The sequence below is a fragment of the Lissotriton vulgaris genome, chromosome 4_1 (assembly GCF_964263255.1).
Source record: "Lissotriton vulgaris chromosome 4_1, aLisVul1.2, whole genome shotgun sequence".
Classification (NCBI taxonomy): domain Eukaryota; kingdom Metazoa; phylum Chordata; class Amphibia; order Caudata; family Salamandridae; genus Lissotriton; species Lissotriton vulgaris.
This window is the reverse complement of record NC_141691.1, coordinates 422,003,806-422,026,742: the sequence shown is the minus strand read 5'-3', so window position 1 is coordinate 422,026,742 and position 22,937 is coordinate 422,003,806.

The window sequence follows — 22,937 nt, the reverse complement described above, 5'->3', positions numbered from 1 at the left end:
GTTGGTTGATAAAAATAACCCAAGGGGAGAATGTTTATACTGGCTTGTGAAATGCCTTGTTCGCCACCCCTGGACAAATTCATTTGCACAAACCAACGGTTAGCAAATGTTAGAACCACAAAATCACCACTTAGCCTTTTTTGTCCTAGCCCTACCCAACTTATCCTGCTCACCATCTTAAATTCTGCAAATGTTTTCACAGAGTAGCCACACTTTGTGCCTAACCATCCTAGACTTTAATTTCTAAGTGAATCCCATGATTCTTCAGTCCCCAGTGGCAGTGTCGGGACATTAGCTAAAATCACAGTATAAGGTGTGGCTGCTCCAACTTTACTCTTATCGGCAACTACCAGAGGTTGTGGGCCAAGATCTGGTCTTTAATCAATGGGTACCTTTGAAAGTGATTTGGCACTCCAGAGCTCTGGCCGTTAGACGAAGGTAGTGGTACAGGCGTTTGAGGTTTATGCAGCTGGTCAAACTTTGCTGAAATATTACTTTCCATGCCATTATCTATAGAAGCCCTCCTAGACAAAGACCCTCCTGATACGTCAGAGCTCTATAACTGGCCAGCTTCTATGATAGACTCTTTTTGCTTATTAATGACACCAAAACATCTAACTTAGTGGTAACTGTAGAAATAAATTCTCTAATGAGCTTATCTAAGGACTCCAATATGAGTTTCACATATTCTAGTTCGATAGTCAAGGAATTTCCACTTTCCACTACCAAAGCACCCCATGTCCTTTGTTTAAGTTTAGAATAAGTCATTTCTTTCTTTGCTAAGTTTTTGGGAACTTTGCGACTCGAGAGTGTAGCCACAGAGTCAAGGTTTGAAGAGGAAACAGATACAGATTTTACATTTCTTGGACATTTATCTGGTGGCTGTGACACTCTTTCCTGTTTTCAGCCCGAGATGTTATCATTTCTAAAACGCAGCCATTCACCTTGCCATCCTTTCTGAAGGGCTTAAGTAAGGGGCCGGGACAGTGGATGGACATGTCATAGGGCTTAATACTGTGACTTCCGCTACTGTCTCTCCCTCTGTAATTAATTTCCCTGTATTAATAACTTCCTCCACTAAACTAATTTGTTTTTCTATGGCCCCCATTGCCCCAGTCAAATAGATAACAAGGTCTGCCTGGGGCCTTCTGTCCTAACTGTTTTAGAAATACCCTGGCAAACCTTTTCCCCATTTCAGAAAAGTTAGATGAGGGAATGTTCAAGGAAATTTCAATAAACCGAAATCAAAAACTCATTTGAACACGTCGCTCCATCCCATACAGACAGCTCTGAGCTTACAGAGATTCCAGAAGTTTACTAACACAGTAATTTACCGGGTCTATTGACACTGAAACAGTCTCAATCCCGAGTATACATGGACCACATGCAAGAAAAACAAATACTTTTTTACAGTCTCTTACTGAACCAAGGGGCCAGGAGATGTGGCCCAGCCCGGCCACTTCCAGTCTATGACGGGAGTAGATGGGTCCGGCTTGGCCCATGCATGACCCGCGAGCGTGGCCGGCTCTTTGTACTTGTAGTGTCCTGAAGGGAGTGTGTATAAAGTGCTGCAGGGCCTCTCAGGGGTCACGGGTCCAGGAGAAAGTGTAATGTCACTGGGCATTTACAGAGCAGTCAGAATGTTGCAATCAGTTTCAATGGTAGAAAAGTGTACTGTGTTATGTTGGAAATATTTCATATGCATAGGTTTTGATGTTATATTTTACACTGTGAGGTATATTTGAATCGAAGTAAATACAGGTGTTATACTGCGAAGCCATTCAGAATGTGCACAGGTTACATGGAGAATAAATGGACAAAGTAAATGCACATGTTGCTTTCTGTATGTATGTCTGGATCACTGAAATAATATCTACAGCCAAAATATCGAGTTGCCATAATATCGATGCCAAAATATCGAGGGACATAATATCGACGTTCTATCTTCACTAAGGTAAGTACAAAAATATCGAGTTTAAAATATCGAGTGTTAAAAATATAGACTGTCAAAATATCGTTTTTTTAGTGTCTTTAAAATAAGTTAAAACTATTATAATATTAAATATATTTAATATAAACATAGTTAAAATTATTAAATAAATGTAACATTATTACATAATTAATGTAACTTTAAAAATTAATAATAATAATACATATATATTTACATACATGTTATTAATAAAACATATAGATGAATTTTACCATAGCATAGCAAAAGGTTTAAATTTCATGTAACCACTCCAGTGGGTGCTACATTAAAGAGATCGTTGGATAGCGTAGGGGTAAAAATTACTATTCGCACTCCAGTGGGTGCAACAGTAGGGAAAGCGTTGGATAGCGTAGGGGTAAAAATTACTATTCCCACTCCAAAGAGTGCAACAGTAGGGAAAGCGCTGGATAGCGCAGGGGTAAAAATTACTAGTCCCACTCCAGTGGGTGCTACAGTAGGGAAAGCGTTGGATAGTGTAGGGGTAAAAATTACTATTTCCACTCCAGTGGGTGCTACAGTATGGAAAGCGTTGGATAGCTTAGGGGTAAAAATTACTATTCCCACTCCAGTGGGTGCAACAGTAGGGAAAGCGCTGGATAGCGTAGGGGTAAAAATTACTATTCCCACTCCAGTGGGTGCTACAGTAGGGAAAGCGTTGGATAGCGTAGAGGTAAAAATTACTATTCCCACTCCAGTGGATGCAACAGTAGGGAAAGCGTTGGATAGCATAGGGGTAAAAATTACTATTCCCACTCCAGTGGGTGCTACAGTAGGGAAAGCGTTGGATAGCGTAGGGGTAAAAATTACTATTCCCACTCCAGTGGTTGCAACAGTAGGGAAAGCGTTGGATAGCGTAGGGGTAAAAATTACTATTCCCACTCCAGTGGGTGCTACAGTAGGGAAAGCGTTGGATAGCATAGGGGTAAAAATTACTATTCCCACTCCAGTGGGTGCAACAGTAGGGAAAGCGTTGGATAGCGTAGGGGTGAAAATTACTATTCCCAATTAATTATTTTAAATTAATTACCAATTATATTTTAATTATTTACCAATTAATAATTAATTGAAAACTATAAATAATTAACATAATTATTTATTTAAAATTATATTACTTCCCACCCTATTCCCCTATAAACACACAACCCGCTACAGAAAATAAATTACAAAAATTTAATTATTTATCAATTATTTATTTTTAATTAATTACCAATTATATTTTCATTAATTACTAATTATTATTTAACTAACAATTAGATTACATTTACATAATTAATTAATTATAATTAAATTACTTCCCACCCTATTACCCTGTAAACACACAACCCGCTACAGAAAATCAATTACTAACAATTAATTATTTATCAATTATTCACTTTAAATTAATTAACAATTATGTTTTAATTAATTACCAATTATTATTTAATTAACAATTAGATTAAATTTACATAATTAATTATTTATAATTAAATTACTTCCCACCCTATTCCCCTATAAACCCACAACCCGCTACAGATTTATATTACACAAATATTATTAAATATTAATAACTTACCTTTTTTTCGATATTTTTGTTGTCTATATTTTATCTAGTCTATATTATGTCTAGTCTATATTTTTGATTCGATATTTTGGCTATTCTAGTCGATATTTTTGTTGTCTATATTTTGTCTAGTCTATATTTTGTCCAGTCTATATTTTTTACTCGATATTTTGTCCAATCGAAATTTTGGAATCGATATTATGTCTGTTTACCGTATGGCTGCATGGTTAGAATCATTTGATGATGCTTTAAGATATAATCTAAATAGTGTTTGTGCTTTACAATTTGGTATACTGCACCGTGTTAGTAGTTAGTGACTAGATGCTGCTAAAGGGATTATTTATTGCTTGTTCTTACCAAATAAAGGTGAAGAGGGGCATTCCTTAACAAGATATATTTTATAAATGTGTGGGAGATAGAAAAGAAAAAAAATGTTTTACTAAATATTCTGTATGATTTTTTCACACTAGTAAACTAACTGATTATAAGTGATGAAAAGTGTTAGGTTGTGTCTCTGTGTTGAATATACCCAGGCCACAAAACGTGCTTGAGAATATACAGTGGTATGGAGATGAAGAGTTTTTGAAACAATCAATGCAAATCCAAGTGGGTGGTCCATGGGATCTGCTCTTATCCGAAAAGAATGCAAATGGATACACATTCTAAACTCTGTGGCCTCTGGACTAAATGAACATGAAGAAATAGCTAAACAGATGGGTCTGCTGTAATGAAACAGGTCCACTTTTAATACCAGTCCCTTTACGCCACCACCATGACTGAATATTATTCACAGCTGTGTTTAGAACCACACCATCATGAACTGCATAAGACCACGGTATATTCTCAAGCACTTTTTTTGACAAACTGTCTCGCTGTATTACATTTTTAACCATCTGAATATGTAAATCTCGAGTAATTATTTGCCCATAAAAAACCTGCACTTGACATTTCCTACAAATGGTAATATGCGTGCACTATTTTGCTGATAGTTATGTTAAAAGGTTGTCCAATATGATCTATACAACATGTCTAAATCTGTGTACCATTATGTTGAATGGTTTGTAAGGTTCACACAATATTAGAACAATTTGTAAAAGAATATTCCTTCCACCTAAACTCTGCACATAGTACTATATTGCACTTGTTAACTAATTTTTTTTTGAATCCTCATTTTGCGATTATATGTGTAAGGAGTATTGACGGTAGCCCGTTGCTACAATATTTGTGCCTTCACTGCCCCATATTGGCAATCCTGGGTTGGGGAGTTTCCCTTTAACAGTTGTTTCAGTCTGGGGTCTCCCTTATCCTTTATCATAATCAATAATTCTGTTTACTTGTGGTGGATCTATCCCTCCTGGCTACTAGGCGGGAATATTTCCCGTCTGAATTATTGTCACTGCTTTAATCAATGGTTTTGTTTTCGGAGACCACATAAGTGCTTATGATTGATTGATAGTGATTTTCCCAAATTTCCCAGAAACTGAGCTTTATGGTGGGTTTTCCTTTCCTGTCCCGTTTATTTATTTTTATTATGCAATTCAGCCAGTCCCCATGTAATGGTGGTACTGGTTTAACCCAGTTTATGCATATCTCTCTCCTTGCTAGCAGTATCAATACAAACAGCAGGTTTTCCTGTTTTTTTGTTAACTTACCCAGATCGTTAGTGATGTTGATCCCGAAGATAATGAGGGTTATACTTACTTCTGGTTGTTTTCCCAATACCAGGCTTATCGTCTTACCGACTGCAAAAAGAGTCGAGGAGGGGGCATTCCTGGAACATGTGTAGATCCTTCGCCTTCTCCATTCCGCATTTGGGGCAGGTCTTTATGTTGGCTCCCCTATTTTTGATAACCTTTTGGGGGTCCAGTGGGCCCTGGCTCGGTGTATTGTAAATAGATGGTTTCTCTTCAAGGCGGCCGGTTTCATGGTGGACCAGCACTTTTCCAGGCATCTTTGCCATATGTTTTGTAGGTCTAACTCTGGTATATCTTTTCTCCAAACTGTTTCTGGGATAAGGAAATCTTCTTCCCCAGCTATAATGAGGGCCCAATACCACCTAGATAATTCTTTTTTTTATGGGGGTGGTTTTCATCATTTCTTTCTCTAGATCTTCATTTCCCTTTTTTTTCTCTGTGAGTGATTTGGCCCAGCTGGTGAGTTGGTAATATTTGAATTTGGATACGGATGAGTTGGACATTTTGACTAGTTGATCCCAGGGAATTATGAAATAGTCTGTCATCAGTTGGCCCCATCCTTTAATTCCTGCTGCTTTCAATGGAGAGGCCTTAGAGTCTTTTAGGCAATCCGGAGTGCCCGGAGATTCCCATATTGGGGCCATAGTGCTGTAATATGGTATGTTTAGTGTGCTTTTGACTTGATACCATAATTTTGCTGCATTGATTAGGATCTTAAGTTTTATCTTTTACAAACATTTTGGGTGTCCGAATTTATATAAAAAGTTGTCTGTTCTACCTGTCATATTTTGTAGGAAATCGGGGTAAAATTGATAGTTCTTTAAAAGAGGTCTCATGTTTTTAAATTGAAATGCCCTGAAGTATTCAAAAAGGTTAGGACTGGCTATTCCCCCTTTTCTTTTTTTCCTCCTTAGTTTACTCCCTGCGATTCTTGTTCCTTTAGATGACCAAATAAAACTCATTATCTCTCCCTGAACTTTCTTTAATGCGTCTCTCTTGAATTTCATAGGTATAGTATCAAAGAGGTAAGTAAGTTTGGGTACAATGGACATTTTTATTATATAAGATCTTCCAAGGAAACTTAATGGTAGCCCGTCCCATACTTCAAGGAGTCTCCTAGTTTCTCCAACAATTCTGTTGATTTTTATCTGTGGTACATTTTCTCGATCCTTAACCAGGTTAATCCCCAGATATTTTATTTTGTATTTAGATTATGGGGTGCTGGGGTGCTTGTTCCAGCTAATGGCCTCAGTTTTTGCCTGGTTTGTTAGGTATCCTGACACTCTGCCGAAATTAGATATTGTGTTTTCTATTGCTGCAGTAGAGTTTTGAAAATTATCTGTGAAGATCATCAGGTAATCTGCGTATAAAGCCACCTTTTTGGACCGTTCATGATATTTAAAGGGCGTTATTGAGCTGTGGTTTCTGAGGGAGCATGCAAGCTGCTCAATATAGAGATTGAACAGTAGTGGTGACAATGGGCATCCTTGCCTTGTTCATCTTTGTATTTCAATATTCCTGGAAAGTCTCCTGTTGATTAGTATCTTCGCTCTTGGTCTTTTATAAATTTCCACCACCATATGACTAAAGCTCTCCCCTAGATTGTACTTGCTAATGGCTTTATTCAGGAATATCCAAATGACTCTGTCAAATGCTTTAGCAGCATCGAAGGTGATTATAGTCAGAGGTACTTTTTCGCAGGTTGCTATGTCTATTGCGGCAAAGAGTTTGTGGGTTATCTCTTGTATTTGTCTTCCCTTCACGAAACCCTTTTGGTCGGGGTTACTCAGTTTTGTCATTACCGAGGCTAACCTCCTTGCCATGATCTGCATACAAATTTTGTAATCGCAGTTCAGCAATGAAATAGGTCTGTATGATTCACAGATTATTGGTATCTTTCCTGGTTTTAGGATGACGCTAATGGTCACGTCATTCCATGAGACTGGAATTTTATCCTGTTCTTTATAAATTATATTTAGTAACTCTGTTATTGGCGGAGCCAAGATCTCCCTCAGGGTTATATAAAACGCGTTAGGTAAGGCGCCAGGGCCGGCTGCATTCCGTTTTTTCAGTCCCTTTATCACAGATTTTACTTCTTCAATTCTGATTTTGTCGTTCAACTCCTCTTTTTCCTCTTCCGATAGTAGTGGGAGTGGTAGGAGATCTAGACAATTTACAATCTGTTCCTCCAGGGGTTTGTGTCTTCCTTTTATAGGTTGGAGAACAAGTTTGTGAACTCCTTCATTATTATTGAGTCCTCAGAGCTTGGTTTATTTTGGTTATGCTGCTGGATGCTGGATATTTTATTTCTGGTTTGATCTGTCTTCGTCTTCCATGCCAGCATTTTACCTCATCCATCTCCATACTCATGGTTTGATAGTTTGCTCGCTTCCCACTTTTTCCTCACTTTGTTCTCGAGGAGGTCAACTAGTTTCTCCTTTATTTCTTGCCTTTCCTTTTCTAGTACTTCTTTGATAGCTGGAGTATTCTCTGTCGCTATTTGTGAGTCAAGTAATTTTATGTCTTTTTCCATGTCACCAATTTCCTGCTTCGTGAGTTTGGATTTGTAGGCTCCCATGCTTAGTAACTTCCCCCTGATAACTGCCTTATATGTATCCCAGGTGGTTTGCTTTGCAGTGCCAGTTTGATTATCCTCAAAAAAGTTAGCTGTAGCAATCCTAAGTTCTTCCGTTGACTGTGGGTCTAATAATATAGTGCGACCAACCGTCCATCTAGGTTGTGTGTTGATCTTTGATGTTTGTAGAGTTAATTAGACTGCCGAGTGGTCAGACAGGTGAGCTGGTAGATGCTCTATGCTCCTAACATTTCCTAGTAAACTCTTATTTATTAAGAAGTAGTCAATTCTGGACCTGTGACTCAGTTTTTTATTATGAATGGTAGAAGGTTGTCTTTTCTCGCTCTTTTCTTTCCACATATCCATCAGATCCAAGTCTTTTTTGTAGTTACCTAGCCACTCCCTCATTTTGGGTACGTTTGCTTGTCTTTCTGGGGGGGATCTATCCAGTTTGGGATCTAATATCATTTTGTAGTCGCCCCCTAGTATTGTTGGTGCAGTTGTTAATAAATGTTCTGTGTAAAGTCTTTGGAGGGGAGTTGGGTCATCTGAATATGGACCATAATAGCCTGCAACAGTAAATATGTTATCATTTGTTCTTACTTTAGTTATAGCCCATCTTCCTTTATTGTCTACTACCTTGTGTTCGATCTTGGCTTTGAGTGATTTTTTAAAAATTATTGCAATACCTTTGATGTTGCAGTCTTGATTGGTGCAGACATAGGCATCAACCCAGCTAAGATTTTTCATTTCTTGGTCCCACTCCGCACTTAGAAGGTGCGTCTCCTGTAATATGATTACCTTGTTATCTGCGTCCTTTAGGTATTCAAGGATCCTTCTCCTTCTACAAGCTGTTCTAAGTCCATTGACGTTCCAAGAGAAAATTTTAATTTTTTTGGAGTTTGTCATAATTTTTTTATATTATGTTGGGGGGTGAATGGACTTGTTTCATGTTTACGGGCCCTGTATGCTCCTTTTACTTTAATTAGTGAGGATATTTTTTTTATTTTTTTCCCTAGTTTGCTCCCCACCCGTGTTTTCTTTTTATTTTGTATTTGTACTTTTTGTGAGGTTCATCGTTTCCCACCCTGAGGAAGTTCCCTTCTTCTTTTTGGGCGGTATTGTTCGCCCTCTTTGAGCTCCATGCTTTGCCTGGTTTACGAGTTTTGCCTTTCTTGACTTTATGACGCAGTCCGCAGTTGATCCTTAATTTGTTCTAAAATGGTTTCTACTTCTTTGGGGTCCCTGAAGTTGTGCATTTTGTTTCTCCACATGATCCTCAGAGCAGCAGGGAATTTCATTTGGACTGTGGCCCCAAGGGACTTTAGTTCTGCATGAATTGCCCCAATTCCCACTGTCTGTCCTGGGTGGTTTTGGACGTGTCTGAGCAAATTCCAAAGGACCCGTTGTCCTTATTTAGGGTGCCCCTTTTTAAGCCCTCGTTTAAGATTCTCTCTTTCAGTGTATGCGTTTTAAAATTTATTAGGATTTTTCTTGGTGTCTTCCTCTCTTTGTTTTTGCCGAAATGATCCCGGTGGCCCCTCTGTATGTCATCCATTAGATAAGCTTCTTTAGCCCAGGGGAAATACTCTTCTAGGAGTGGGATGGTAAAAGTTTTGATGTCTGTCCCTTCCAGGTTCTCTGGAACGTTCAAAACCCTCAGATTGTTCCTTCTCGCTTGGTTTTCTAGCGATTCGAGTTTTTCTTTCATGCTTCTATCTCTGTCTCTTAGCGTCCTTATCTCCTTTTGATTGGTGTCTACTTTTTTACTAAGAGCTTCTACCGCTGACTCGACTGCAGTCTCTCTTTCTCCCAGTGCGTTCAATTTTTGGTCCAGAGTCTCTTATACCTCCTGAATCTGTTTTGATTAGCTTCTGAGACTGCAAATTGTTCTCTCATTTCCAACATCATTTTATCCATGAATTTTTCCATGAGCTTCTCCGTTTGTTCTAGGACAGGATGGGCTCCCTCTGAGTTGACTGCCAGTGATTCCGCAGGTTTTGTCATGGTGGAATCTCCTGATGCCTCCTCTTGTGGGCCTGTGTGGGTAGCTTTATCTTTACTGTTGCTCATGTTCCTGGTTTTATCGTCTGGTTCTGTGGTATTCAGCTCCACTCTCGTAGGAGGGTTTGTTTTTGGGGTAGTGATTGTGTTCAAACCTGGAGATTTTTTGTTGTCTTGCAAGGCAGATTGATAATCTCTCGCTTGGACCAGCTGCTGGACTTTGAAGAAAGATCATAGAGATGGGGTAACTTAAATTTTTTGTTATATTTGATCTTTCCCTGGGTCCTTCCCCTTCACTATTTTACCTTTTGTTTTTTGTGGGTGGTGATCAAAGGTTTGAAATCTCTCTCGGCTTCCTTTTTGTACTTCTAGGTAAAACAGTTTGTATTGTGGGGGGGAGGAAAATCTGCTTGGAGAACTGCCTATTCCTAAGACAGTATCTGGATCTTGTCCTAGCCTTTGAGTTTGTTTGTAGAATAACAGCTTCTGTCTCTATTTCTCTCTCCGCTCCCTCTACTCCTTCCCCCTTTTCACCTCTCACTTGCTTGTTTTTCCAATATCCAGCTAACAGGTCTAGTGTGGCAACACCCTCTCCACCTCTCCCCCCCTGTACCTTGCTCATGGGCGTGTATGCAGACCTCCGATCAGGCTGGAATTTGTTTTGCCGGTCCCTGTAGTCCAGGTGTCTCGGCTCTGCTTGGGCCAGTGTAGAAGGCGCTTCCTCTGTGAGCTTCTTTCTTTCTGCCTCCGCTGCACTGAAATCCCCTGTGTCACTCGCTGCAGCCAATTCTTTCACCACTGTTCTGTAGTCCCTGGTTTCACTTGCTGCAGCCGCTTCTTTCAAACATTCACCGGCGGCACTTTCTCCTTTCACCCGGATCTGAAGGAGCTCTGCTGTGTCTGTTGTTTCTGTGCCTGCACTGCCGCTTCTGCCCCGGAACAGGAAGGGAATCCTTCCAATCGCCCTCTGCTCGATCCTGCTGCCGCCGCCCAGAGCCCGGAGTAAGCTGTCAGGACGCTGTTGGCTGTAGCGGTGACCTGGGGAGAAGGAACTCGCATCCCAGGGCCGCCGGAGATTGCCGCCAGGAATCGCCAGAAATCCCCGGGTCGCCAGGAAAACTCCTACACTGCCAGCGCAATCCCCAGGTAGGTTCCTCTGTTGGTTGTGATCACTGCGGTTTTCTGCTAGGTCGCATCTGCAAGTGCCGCGATTTTTCTTCAATGTATGTCAATGTATGTCGCGGCGAGCACGGAGTTCCTGATCGGACCTCCTAGCCGGCCGCCATCTCGCGAAAGATGTAGGGATGGTAAAAATCCAGCTTCTCCTACTTTGTTTCTGTCTCAAAACGGCACTTGTTATCTCATGTAGATTTTTTATAACCTTGTGTATATGAATATTCCTCCTACACAACAACCTGAACCAGTCAGATCACCAGTATACTGAATGGTTTTTCACGTTGTTCTCAAACAATTGCTAGACAACAATACAACCTTATGAATACTCAATTTTACATGTGATTATACACTCTGGTGTATTTGCCTCATTGCACAGATATTTTTCAAATAGTTCATGCCTCCTTAATGATGTATTAAGCCATCCCGTTCTTAATATAGAATGGTCGATTTACAATGAATACAACAGGATAGGTCCACAGCCGTCCCAACCAGATAGTTCGTATCATCAATCACACGCCGCCATCTTCCAATTGCTAACCACCACGTCATCCCACGGACACTGCGTGATACATTAACTGACGCCACATGGTTGCCTAGAAACCAGCACACGGCCCTGCCTCTGTGCCGGTTGCCTAATCTTTTATCAGAACTGTAAAGGAACCATTGGCTGCATTGATTCTTTGGCAGCGGACGGATGATTAACCACACCGCCGTCTTTGTACAACGGGATTTCACACTTTGGGTGAGTGCGCAGCACAGGCGATACCGCCGACTCTTGACCACGGGATGTTTTTAATTTAATTTTAACCTAATCGGGCCACAAAGGTAATCCTCGTCCAACCTCCCCCCTTACCCGCAGTCAGTCAACCCGGGCGCCACACAGCATTATTTACTTCTCCATCTGGCTTCCGCCCGAACGTTATAACAGGCACCCAATGCCATCTCCAACCCTTAACACGCCGCGGTTGTTGTAAAGAGGCAACCAGTGCAATCACTAACCGTGCACACGGCGCATGCCGCATGATGCCGCCATTATTGTAATAGGCAAATAGGGCCTGTCTTCACCCTGCACACGGCGGACGCAGCATGATGCCACTGGCCGCTATTACTATGAGATTCTCTTCAACTCATCACAGTAAAGTGCATGCCAGTACATTCATGTTTAAATATGTCTTTTTGGCAGGTCCAAACGCCAAATGTGAGACTGGACCACAAACCATCTCTCCAGCATTTGCATGCTAATCCACCTAGTTGTAAATGTGTCCACTTGGCAGCTCCAAACGCCAAGTATTGATCCGATTTATCCTCCCTCACAGATATACTAGCCATTGTGCTGTACATGTTCAGGCTGCAAGCACCCGGCCTAGAAACTAGAAGTAAGTACCTGCGTTTCCCTTCTTCATAGGTGCTACTCTGAGTACCCCTAAAGCCTCTCTCATACACACCATTTAATTTAATTTCAGATTGTCAACAAAGTAAAAACCAACCCCCCCTCCTGTCTTGAAAAAGACCCGCCGTGACCCTGGATTGGGGCAACTTAGGGTCGAAACTTCGACGCTTGTCCTGGGGTTCAGCACGACCAGGATTCCAACTGAAAGAAAGAGAATCCTTGGCTCTAAATCAGTAGCTGGCCACCAAAAGAACCCTTGTATATATCTGTACATATGAAATTTCTTTCACTGTATATATCTCTCACGTTTTTAAGCACCAAATACAATTGTCACTAAATTGCACCTTGCCACTTATGCTGACAGTCCACACATGTACTGTATCATATCATTGAATAACGCAATTCTGATAAAAATATAAAGTACAAACCAGTCGATCTCATAACCTATTTGCTAAATTATACATTTCTGAAGAAAGTGTGTATAGGAGAAGTGTGGCTCACTGGTTAGAGGAGGCAGACCCTGATGCAGATGTCAGACCCGGGACCAGGGTTCAATTCCCGACGCGGCATGGTCTTGAGCTCAAAATGTCCACGGACTCGATAATTCTCGCCTCTGTGCCTACTCGAATCATGGGTTCACACTCTGCAACTCTGGGCAATAGCTTGCTTAATCTCCACTACGACCCACCGCGATGGGATGACTGGTCTTCACCTTGGGGATGCCCAGTAGGGGTTATCTCGCAGGGAAAGCTAGGGCGGGTTCCCAAAGCAAGCGCTAAGAGACCTGTCGGTGATTTGGCGCTATATAAATCGAAATTAACAAATTAACATTAACATAGGAGCGCTTCTGCCCTAGATTGTATGTACTAGCAGTTTCAAAAGTAATTTTGTTTTACCCAACAGAACCAACTGTTTGCTTAACCATTAATTACCCAGGTTCTGAGGGACCCAGTGTTACCCCCTTTTTTTAATCCTATGGAATGGACTAGCCACTAAGACAAGTACAGCTATAGTAGTTTGTGCACTATCTATGCATACCTCTAACCTACTACATACTATTGGTACACTCCAATAAATACCCTGTTAGTACCAATGCAGTCTAGGAATCATGCTGTCAGTCACATGCCCTTTTTTAATCACCAATCCAGCACTATCTACTTGTCCTATCACTCCACCACAACCTAAGTACTTATAAATTCACCATACAATCTGAGTATGAATGGTGGTTGAGTTGGAGCATTTCCTTTCTTCTTTTTCTTGGTAAATGGGGATTGGTTAGGCTCTGGGTAACACGAATTGAGAGGTAGCGCATTGCATTTGTTGCTCAACTATTAATAACCACGAGGATGATGTTAAGATAATGGTAGGTTTGAATAGTGCAAGTTTAGATGTCTAGCTACAAATGGGCAAAAACAGATGTCTACTGTGTAAAACAGTGAATTTGTTAACATTAAGTGGGTATTGGGAGGCATGAGTATGGTTTTAATGGGTGGATATAGAATAACATCTGTGTTTGGTTTATAAGCTATGATATCCTGTGTACATATATCTCTTTTTCCTTTTATCCCCCGTGTGAATATAGAATATAGATATACTGGGTGGAGGAGTAAATCCTATATGTGTTGAGTCCTGAAGAAGATGGTTTACATTATCTTTTTCCTATAACCATCAAAAATGCGTCAAAGCCAGTTGTTTTTCAGAATCCAGCTTGTAGGAATTCTTTGGATTGGAGTAGTACTCCCACCAGGTTTTTCCCTTGAATATAAAACAGTTGGATCTATTCAGACAACAGTTTAGAAATCATTGGGTTTCCTTGTGTATACTGATGATATTTTTACCTCCATAATTTTTACCATTTATGAATTGTATGGTATTGATGATTGTAATGTATTTTTAATTATTGTTTTGGGGCTTTGCAAATTCTCTTGTACAGAGATATTGTATTTTACTTTTCTGTATTGATCGTTTTAATAAATGTGTATTCTTGTAAGAACTACATCTGGATTTGAGGGGTTTATGTTTTACTCTAAAGTGGTTAATAGGTTGATCCAAACAAAGATATGTGCTCCAACAGGATGATGAGAATGTATGTGAACAGGTGTCACTAGTTTGAGTGGAGACAAACTGCATGTGTGTATGTTCCTGCCTGCCCAGGGGAAATAGGTGTTTTTCATTGTTATTGAGTGCTCGGTCCCTTGGGACATCAGTGCCACCTCTTTCATTTTTTACATGTATTTGTATGTATACGTCAACAATCTATTAATATTTTACAACATTTCTTAAGAGAATATGGAAAAAAACTGTGAAACAAATATTTAGGTATTAAAAGGACTGTATCCTTGAAAAGTGAGAAGAAATACAGAGTTGCAAGGTAATTCTCTAGCTTGTCTTTCTAGGAAAGTGTGTCAAAGTTGATTTCATCATTTAAGAATGTTAGTAGTACATCATTCCAAAATGCAGAAGTCCTGGATTATGTGTAAATTCTATTAATACAGCTCTTTTGCATGGTTCAGTGTTGAATGTAAAAAAAGTCTGTGATGATATAGAGTTATGTTTCTTTGCTGATGAAGAAGAGAAAGAGAGAGTTTGATAAGTGTAGGTGCTGAAGAAGAAATGGAAGATACTACTTATTTGAAGTTTGAAAGAGAAATAACAAAGTTTAAAGTGGTTTTTGCTGAAAATCCCAAATATGTTTGTATTTGTTGCAGACGTACGTCTTTATAAAATTCAAACTTGGAATGTAGATGTGTTTTTAAAAAGTGAAAAGGATAACAATGATAAATGGAGAGAATTTGCTGCTTATCTGTTTGGGGAAGGCTGTTTTGAGTTAGGTACTGTACAATGTATTTTGTTGTAAAAGCTTTTATTCGACACTTAGTCATTAAGCCAACACAGACATGTAATACAAACAAGCAAACATATTCGCAATTAAAAATTTGTTTTACAAATCACAAAACATTCATATATACAGAAGTGCAATAAGTGCGAACCCCGATCCATATTTACAATTTGTTTATAATTTTAGGGAGATACATTGATCATATAAAGAACCTACAATCGGCAATATTACATGACCCAGTATTAAAAACAATATTTATACAATTATAAATAATTAAAAAGCCAGCAATAAAAACGTTTAATATTTTTACAGTATCATTCCAAGTTTCTTCCTAGTTAAACAAACACCATGAAGGTACCTGCTCACACCAAATGTTACCAATCTAGCAGTTGAGGACCTAAGTATCCGCTCTGCCTCTTTATAAGAGCGTGTGCCCAGGTTTTTACAAAGTGGTATGATCCATTTCTTACGTTGTAAGCTGTATGACGGACAAAAAAAGAGAATATGAGTCTCGTCTTCTCTTTGTTTTAGATCACACAGTTTACAAATTGGATCATTTTTAGCTCCTCCCCACCGGTAAGTATTCGCATTAATCTGTAAAACCCCGTATCTATAGAGGAGGTAAACAGTTTTTGCCAAGGGTGGCTCAATTTCATCCATAAAATATTCAAATGAGGGATGGTCCTTAAATTGTAAAAACTTATGCGTAAGTGCGCCAGTAGCGCGTTCATATACATTAGTATTCACAAAGTTCCAATAGGCAGATTTTACTTGTTCTTTACAAGTGGTTAGCGAAATAATTGATTGCGCAGGTGTTTCCCAAAAGTGTGAGAGGCCTATTTTTTTAAGCCAATGGGATACATGTCTAAACCACTTGATTGAATTGAAGGAGTCTAACACCATAACTTCCATTAGTCCTGCTTTATAATCAGCGAGTTCCGGGGTGGACCATAATCTTACCCAGTAGAGCAATGGCCTCAGCCAACTCAAATGGCCAGTGCGTTTTAAACTAATATCTAGGTATACTGGTACTAGGGGCGTTCTTCCTGGTAGTCTTAATAGACGTCTAAAAAAAACATTTTCATCAATATCAAATGTTTTCTTTATATAAGGCCCCCAGATCTCAGCCCCGTAAAGGGCGGCAGATTGAGCTTTGGCTTTAAACACCTCAATCGCAGGAGTTATAGCTTTTGAGCTACTCCCACCATGGATTTTTAAAATTGGGAGGGAGTTTTGCTTGAGTGTCATCCTACTTTTTTCTAGTTGGTTTATCCATGACATTCTGCTATCCAGCCTAATACCTAAATAATCAAAGAAATCCACATAGTCAAGTTTGATGTTGTTTAGGGACAAGTTCTTCTTAAAATTTTTAGGGGGATTAATGGCCATGTACTTTGTTTTAGTAGAATTAATTTCTAACCCCTTTATCTCACAATAACTATTAAATTTGTTGATTAAGTTTTGCAGGCCTTTTGGCGTTTGGGATATTAAAATGGTGTCATCGGCAAATAACAATGCTGTGACTGCCTCGTTACACAACTTAGGGGAGTCATGATTACATTGTGCCAAATAGAGGGGGATATCATTAACAAATAAGGAAAAAAGGGTTGGGGCCAGCACGCACCCTTGCCTGACCCCCCTTTTTACCGGTATGGCTTCGGTAAGTTCGCCATTTCTTCCCCATCTAACTTTGGCAAAGTTGTCAATATGAAGCTTTATAAGGTTAATCAACAAGTCATCCGGAACCCCCATCTTCCGTAGTGTTTCCCATAAGAGGTGGCGAGGAACAAGATCGAACGCTGAGCGCAGATCCACAAATGCCACATATATACTACACTTCTTTATATGGATGTATTTCCAGCAGATACACATGAACCTATACACTTGATCCACGGTGCTTGTTTTAGTTCTGAATCCTGCTTGGTATTTTGAAAGGATTTCAGATTCCTCTACCCAATTTAAAAGTCTGTTTAAAATGTGTCTGGCAAAGATTTTCTGTAAAATATCAATTAGACTTATTGGTCTATAATTACCCGGATTGTAGCGGTCCCCTTTTTTGTAAATAGTGACTATTTCAGCCCCTTTCCAAGTTTCTGGGATCGGGGTTCCCAACAAGATAGAGTTACACAAGAAGTTTATATAGGGACACCATACTTCAATATGATGGGTGAATAAATCGCCCGGAAGTTTATCTGGCCCCGGAGCCTTTCCTGCCTTGATAGCTTTTATCGCGCACAGTGTTTCATTAATGCTAAATTTCTCTATGTTAGAACACAGAGGAAAAGATCCGAGATAATTGGGCTCAGGAGATGGCCCAGCCTGATCATAGAGATTTTTAAAGTGAGCAACCCAGATTTTTTGATCCAAAAAGAAGTCTCTATTCGAACTGCCTGTTTTATTATTTTTAGCTATTAAGTTCCAGAAGGTGCATTGGTCGTGCTTCCTAGCGGCATTTAAGAGATCTTCCCAGATTAGATCGTCCCATTCCTTTTTTGCATTATGCAAAAGTCTTTTATATTCTTGTCTGCATTCTCTAACCCTCATCTGATCTTTGGATTTTACGGCATTGATTAAGTTAGTTTTTGCTAGATGACACTGTCTGTTATACCATGGTGTCTCTAGTTCCAATTGCCTTCTTGTATTACCATGTTTGTTATTAAATGGTTTGCTCAGGAGGGGAGTTAAAGAATCTATTAAATGATTATGCATTAACAAGACATCATGAGAACCCAACTTTAGGTTTTCATATAAGGGGATGATATCTGAGCAAGTATTGTAAATGCCCACAAGCATATCTTCTTTTGCCAAAATGTTAGGCCATTTTACTGCTTTTCTATTATTGGAAACTACAACCTCAGCCACCTCTCTTTCTTGTTCGGTCTCACTCGTAGTTATCAAAAAAGGACCTGATTGTAGTCCCAATTGTAAGGGGAAGTGATCACTTTCTGGTCTGTTCACGACCTTAAAGTCCAACAATAGGTGCCAAAGGTTGGTTGAAATCAGCATAAAGTCAATCAGTGATTTTGACTGTCCCTTGCTAAATGTGTCATTAGCTGGCTTATCTGGATCCAATCGTCCATTGCAGGCCCTCAGGTTATAGGATACAGTCATTTCATAGATTTGTATAGCTGCCACTGTACTTTTTACTAGCTTAACACTATCTAGGGGCGGGATGTTATGAGCTCTATCCTCATCTTCCAATAGGTTTTCAAGCCCCAATATGGGCTCGAATCGGCAATTGAAATCCCCACCTATGATTATTTTCGAGTCTGTCTCTAGATTACACAGATAGGAGCTAAGTTGTTCTACAACTACTGATTCCTTTTTTTTTTGGGGGGTTTGGTCTATTATAAACATTTATCATATATATGTCGCCCAGATCTTTCGTAGCTATCTTTACCCCGAGCAAATCTTTAGAGGCAAGGTACAAGGGTGATATAACAACATCCAGAGATATACTAATCCAGATTATTAACCCTCCTGATGGTCTCCCTCTTACTGATGCGATAGCACCACAAAAAAAAGCTTTGTAACCCAGTCTATGTACAATATCGGTTGCCCAGGTTTCTTGTAGGAATATAACATCATGTTCCTCCAAAAAGGTGCTCCAGTTCCTATCACAAAGGTTTCTTACCAACCCCGCAATGTTCCATGACATAATTTTCAGATCTCGTTTTGGTTTACTAGGTACTATGTTAATTTGGTGTCTATCCCCTGTGTTCAATGCGTTCCCCTCAATAGGTTCCACCAATAACTCATTTCCACATAACTGGGCCCCAGATTCAACATTTAAGAGATTTCCATCCCTAGTGGATTTGGTTAACTCTATTGCAGAAGGCAAGGCACCAATACCTACATTTGGTGATATGCTTGGTTCCCACCGGTCCACACTAGCCATAGAGGAAGGCAATCCATTGGATTTGTAGGTTTTTTCTGTTTGTCAATGTCCCCACCAAGACCAGTTTTTATCCGTTTCGTTGGTTAGTGGGTTTGCTAAACCAGCAGGGGTCGGGGGGTCAAAGAATGAAAATCTACTATCCATCAAACCTGGCGGACGGCGGGCCCTACTGTCTTGGTTCCATTGCTTTGGGTAAAAATAACTGAGGTCACAAGTCCCAATTCCTCGGTTACTTCTTCGTGGCTGTTGGTTATACACGAGTTGTGCTACAGAGGGATCTTTGAAATTAACCAAAATGCAGTCCCCTTCAATGTCCTTCTGCCTAGAACCCAACCAGTTAACTCTTCGGACTTGAATGACCTCACAGTTAACATTGAACGGTAGAGGTCTATTTTCCCTTAACCAATATAAAGTCTTGTTCTTCAGTTCGTCGTAAGTCTCCCTTTTGTTAGGTTTCAAAACGGGAACGCCAGTAAGTACTACCACATATGGTTGGCACCCGGGTGGAAGTTGTGCATTTGGAACCTTCTTTAACATTTGCATTCTTAAATTGCCATCTAATGTTTGGGCATTGTTACTCTTGTCACACGCTGGTGTGGGGGCTATAAGTCCCGTCCCATTTGTAGGTTGTGGAAGCACCGAGGTTGAAGAAGTGGTAGTATTGATTATTTGTTTGGATCTACGCGGAGCAGGCTTTGGAGGAGCAGCCAATGCCGGTCCACCAGTCATTGATTGTGCTTCGGTGGGCTCCATTCTCGGTCCCCTCAATACAGCATTTGTCCCACCTAGGTCTACCACCTTATCAATCCCAGGCGGACAAGCTGGTTGAGCTGGGTTAGCGGGCATTGAACTCCCATCCGTCCTTATAGACTCCTGTCCAATCTTAGAGTGAAGTTTAATCAATGATTTTATAGCAAAGAAATTGTCCAAAGACTTTTGCTCAAAATTGTCCAGGCGCTCCGTTAATCCATTTAGTCTTTCCGTTACTGGTAGCAATAAGCTTGTCATAAGGGATTGCATCCGTTCTAACAGTAAATCCAGTGCTAATGGGGCTTCAGAGTTGTTAGCAAGATCAATAGCCGGGGTAGTACCAGCAGAAATATTCAGTAAATCAGGCTCATGAGGGGTACTTCGATCTATCCCATTGGTCATAGAATCAGTGGCTACTGGTTTATAATTGGCTCCCCCAATCATATGGTTTCTACGGATTCGCTTTAGAGCCTTTAATCTATATGCTTTGCGTGGGGTGAGTAGTCTTTTCCGTTTTGCAGTAGCCCTACTTGTTTGCTGAGATGGTGATTGTAGAGCTTGTTCTTTGGGAATATCATGTATCATTATTGGGGGTAAGACAGGTGGGACAAGCGCTGAAGTATTAGACTCAATTCTTGCTACATTATGAGCTGGTATACTGTTTGGCAATGCTGGATCTGGCATTATTAGAAGAAGGTCACTGTCCGGCCTCGAATCAACAACACAGGGTTGCTGGTCTCTAAGGGGTAAGGGCGTGTTGGGTTCCAATGAGATGATATTTGGCGGAGATTTGGCTTGCGCAAGTGACCCCATAGAGGATCGTTTGTTCGCCATGTATTCGCGTGATAGTCTACGTTCTGCTAGGATGATTTCCTTCTCCACAACAGAGACAGCGCGTGTGATGAAGTTATCCATGGTCCCCAGCGTTGAATTTCCCCCTCTACGCGAGCATCTGCCAGAGCGGGTAGCCATTGGGGAATATGCAGGCATAAGGGTCAAATAACGCCGTGGGCAATGATGATATAAACCCCCACGCAATGTATTTGTAAATACTGTTACAATAAATTGAAAGACAAAAAAATGTCAGCTGGAGCTGTCCATAATGACTTAGAATTAGTACCTATACCTCCAGAACTTAGATATTTAAATACATGTGAAGCCATCCTTATTCAATCTGTGCACTAGTTTTAGGCTATAATTTATATGGAGCCTAAAACAGGTAAGCTGCCTCCATCAGATCTACAAAGAGGTTTAAAAGGAAGAGTTGTGTATTTACCTTCAGATTTTAAGAAACATTTTGAAACTGTTGGTGTAGAAAGAGAGGATACTAAACCTGTAATCATTCTTGTAATGGTGTACCCACAACGAGTCAAAAAATATGGCAAGTGTTAGTAGATGTCACGAAAGTCCAAGAAGAAGAAAAGAAGAAATGAGTTTAGAAGATGAAACACACATTTCAAGTGGACAAATAGAAAAAGTGGAGAACTCAAGAAAAGAAAAGTTTATGAACATTATACTATAACCCCTTTACATCCAAAAGAACTGGTAGGAGACACTATTCTTTTTTTTTTTTTTTAAAAAGCGCGCAGTCACCCGGAGGTATCCCGGCGCTGGCAAGATCCTATCTCCTGAATTAGGAGGAACAGAGGAGAACAAAAGGGGAAGAGAGAGAGGGAGGGGAGGGGGAGCAGAGAGGATCAGTATTAAGGAGGAAGTAGGATTCACTGGAGAAAAAGATGAGTTTTAAGCCGTTTTCTGAAGCGGAGATATTGTGGTTCGAGTCGCAGGTCGCGGGGAAGCGAATTCCAGAGTCGTGCGGTATGGATTGAGAAACGTCTTCCTCCGGACCGGGCTTTCTTGAATCTGGGGATGGCGATGAGGTTTTCCATGTCCGATCGGAGGGATCTTGAGGGTTTGTAGGGTGTGATGAATTTCCTGAGAATAGGGGGGCCTTGATTTTGTAGTAATTTGTGAGCTAGACACAGGGCCTTGAATTTGACCCGCTCCCTTATGGGAAGCCAGTGGAGGAGTTTGAGGGCCGGTTTGGCCGAGGCTCTGGCAGGGGTCTTTGTAAGAATCCGAGCCATTAATCACATTAGCCCCAATACTGACACATATAACCGGAGCATCCACCGCCATGATTGTAGTCAAACAAAATCTAAGAACTACACGTTACTACGGCAACCAGGCGTGAGAAAATACACATCGTGAAGGCTGAATGACAGCCCATCAACTGTATGAGATGCCTGGAGAGGGGATGTGAAATACTGCGAGGATGTACAAAATCACAGAATATGTATGTACAAATTATACGCAAATATGAACCAACATGCAGCAAGAAGTGAAAATATACAAACTTGTTGTGTGCAGTTAGTACATATTGACCTCAGGTATATGTCGGTAATCACGGTATATGCATTTACATTTTGTAAGCAAATGTGAGCCAACATACAACAAGAAACGAAAATGCACAAACTTGTTTTGATCAGTTGGTACATAATAACCACAGGTCTATGTCGGTAAAATACCTAGGGGCAACATGGCGAGAAACAAATATTGTCAGATATGCTGTGAAGGTCAAATACCACAGGGCACCCAGACGAACATTCCAAAGGGAATTCAAAGTACCAAGTCCAAGGTGTAAGGTTGCCCCCCACATTGGGCCCTACCTTGCCGGAAACTGCCTAGATGTCAAGTGAAGAGAAGAAATAAAGTGCTCCCAAAGATGAACGTCCATTACATGGCAGGACGGGTGAAAAAAAGTGAAATGCTGTCGAATTCTGTGTGGAACTCAATCTATAAAAAAGACATGAAATGCCAAAAATCAGTGCTCAACACATTTGAAATTCTCACTAAAAACATCTTAATTAAATAAACAGTGCATGCTGATCGAAGGAAGAGGCTTAGGGTTACAGATAACATGAACAAGAAGCGAACACAATGTAAATGTGCTATACTTTGAGATGAACTGCTAGCTCCTCATCCTGGTTGAGGCCCCCCGGCGTCTTAGTTTGGAATTCGATTATATATTTAGACTCTTTTTGTCTCAATTTGAGGGTCCTGTCTCCCCCCCGGGGACTT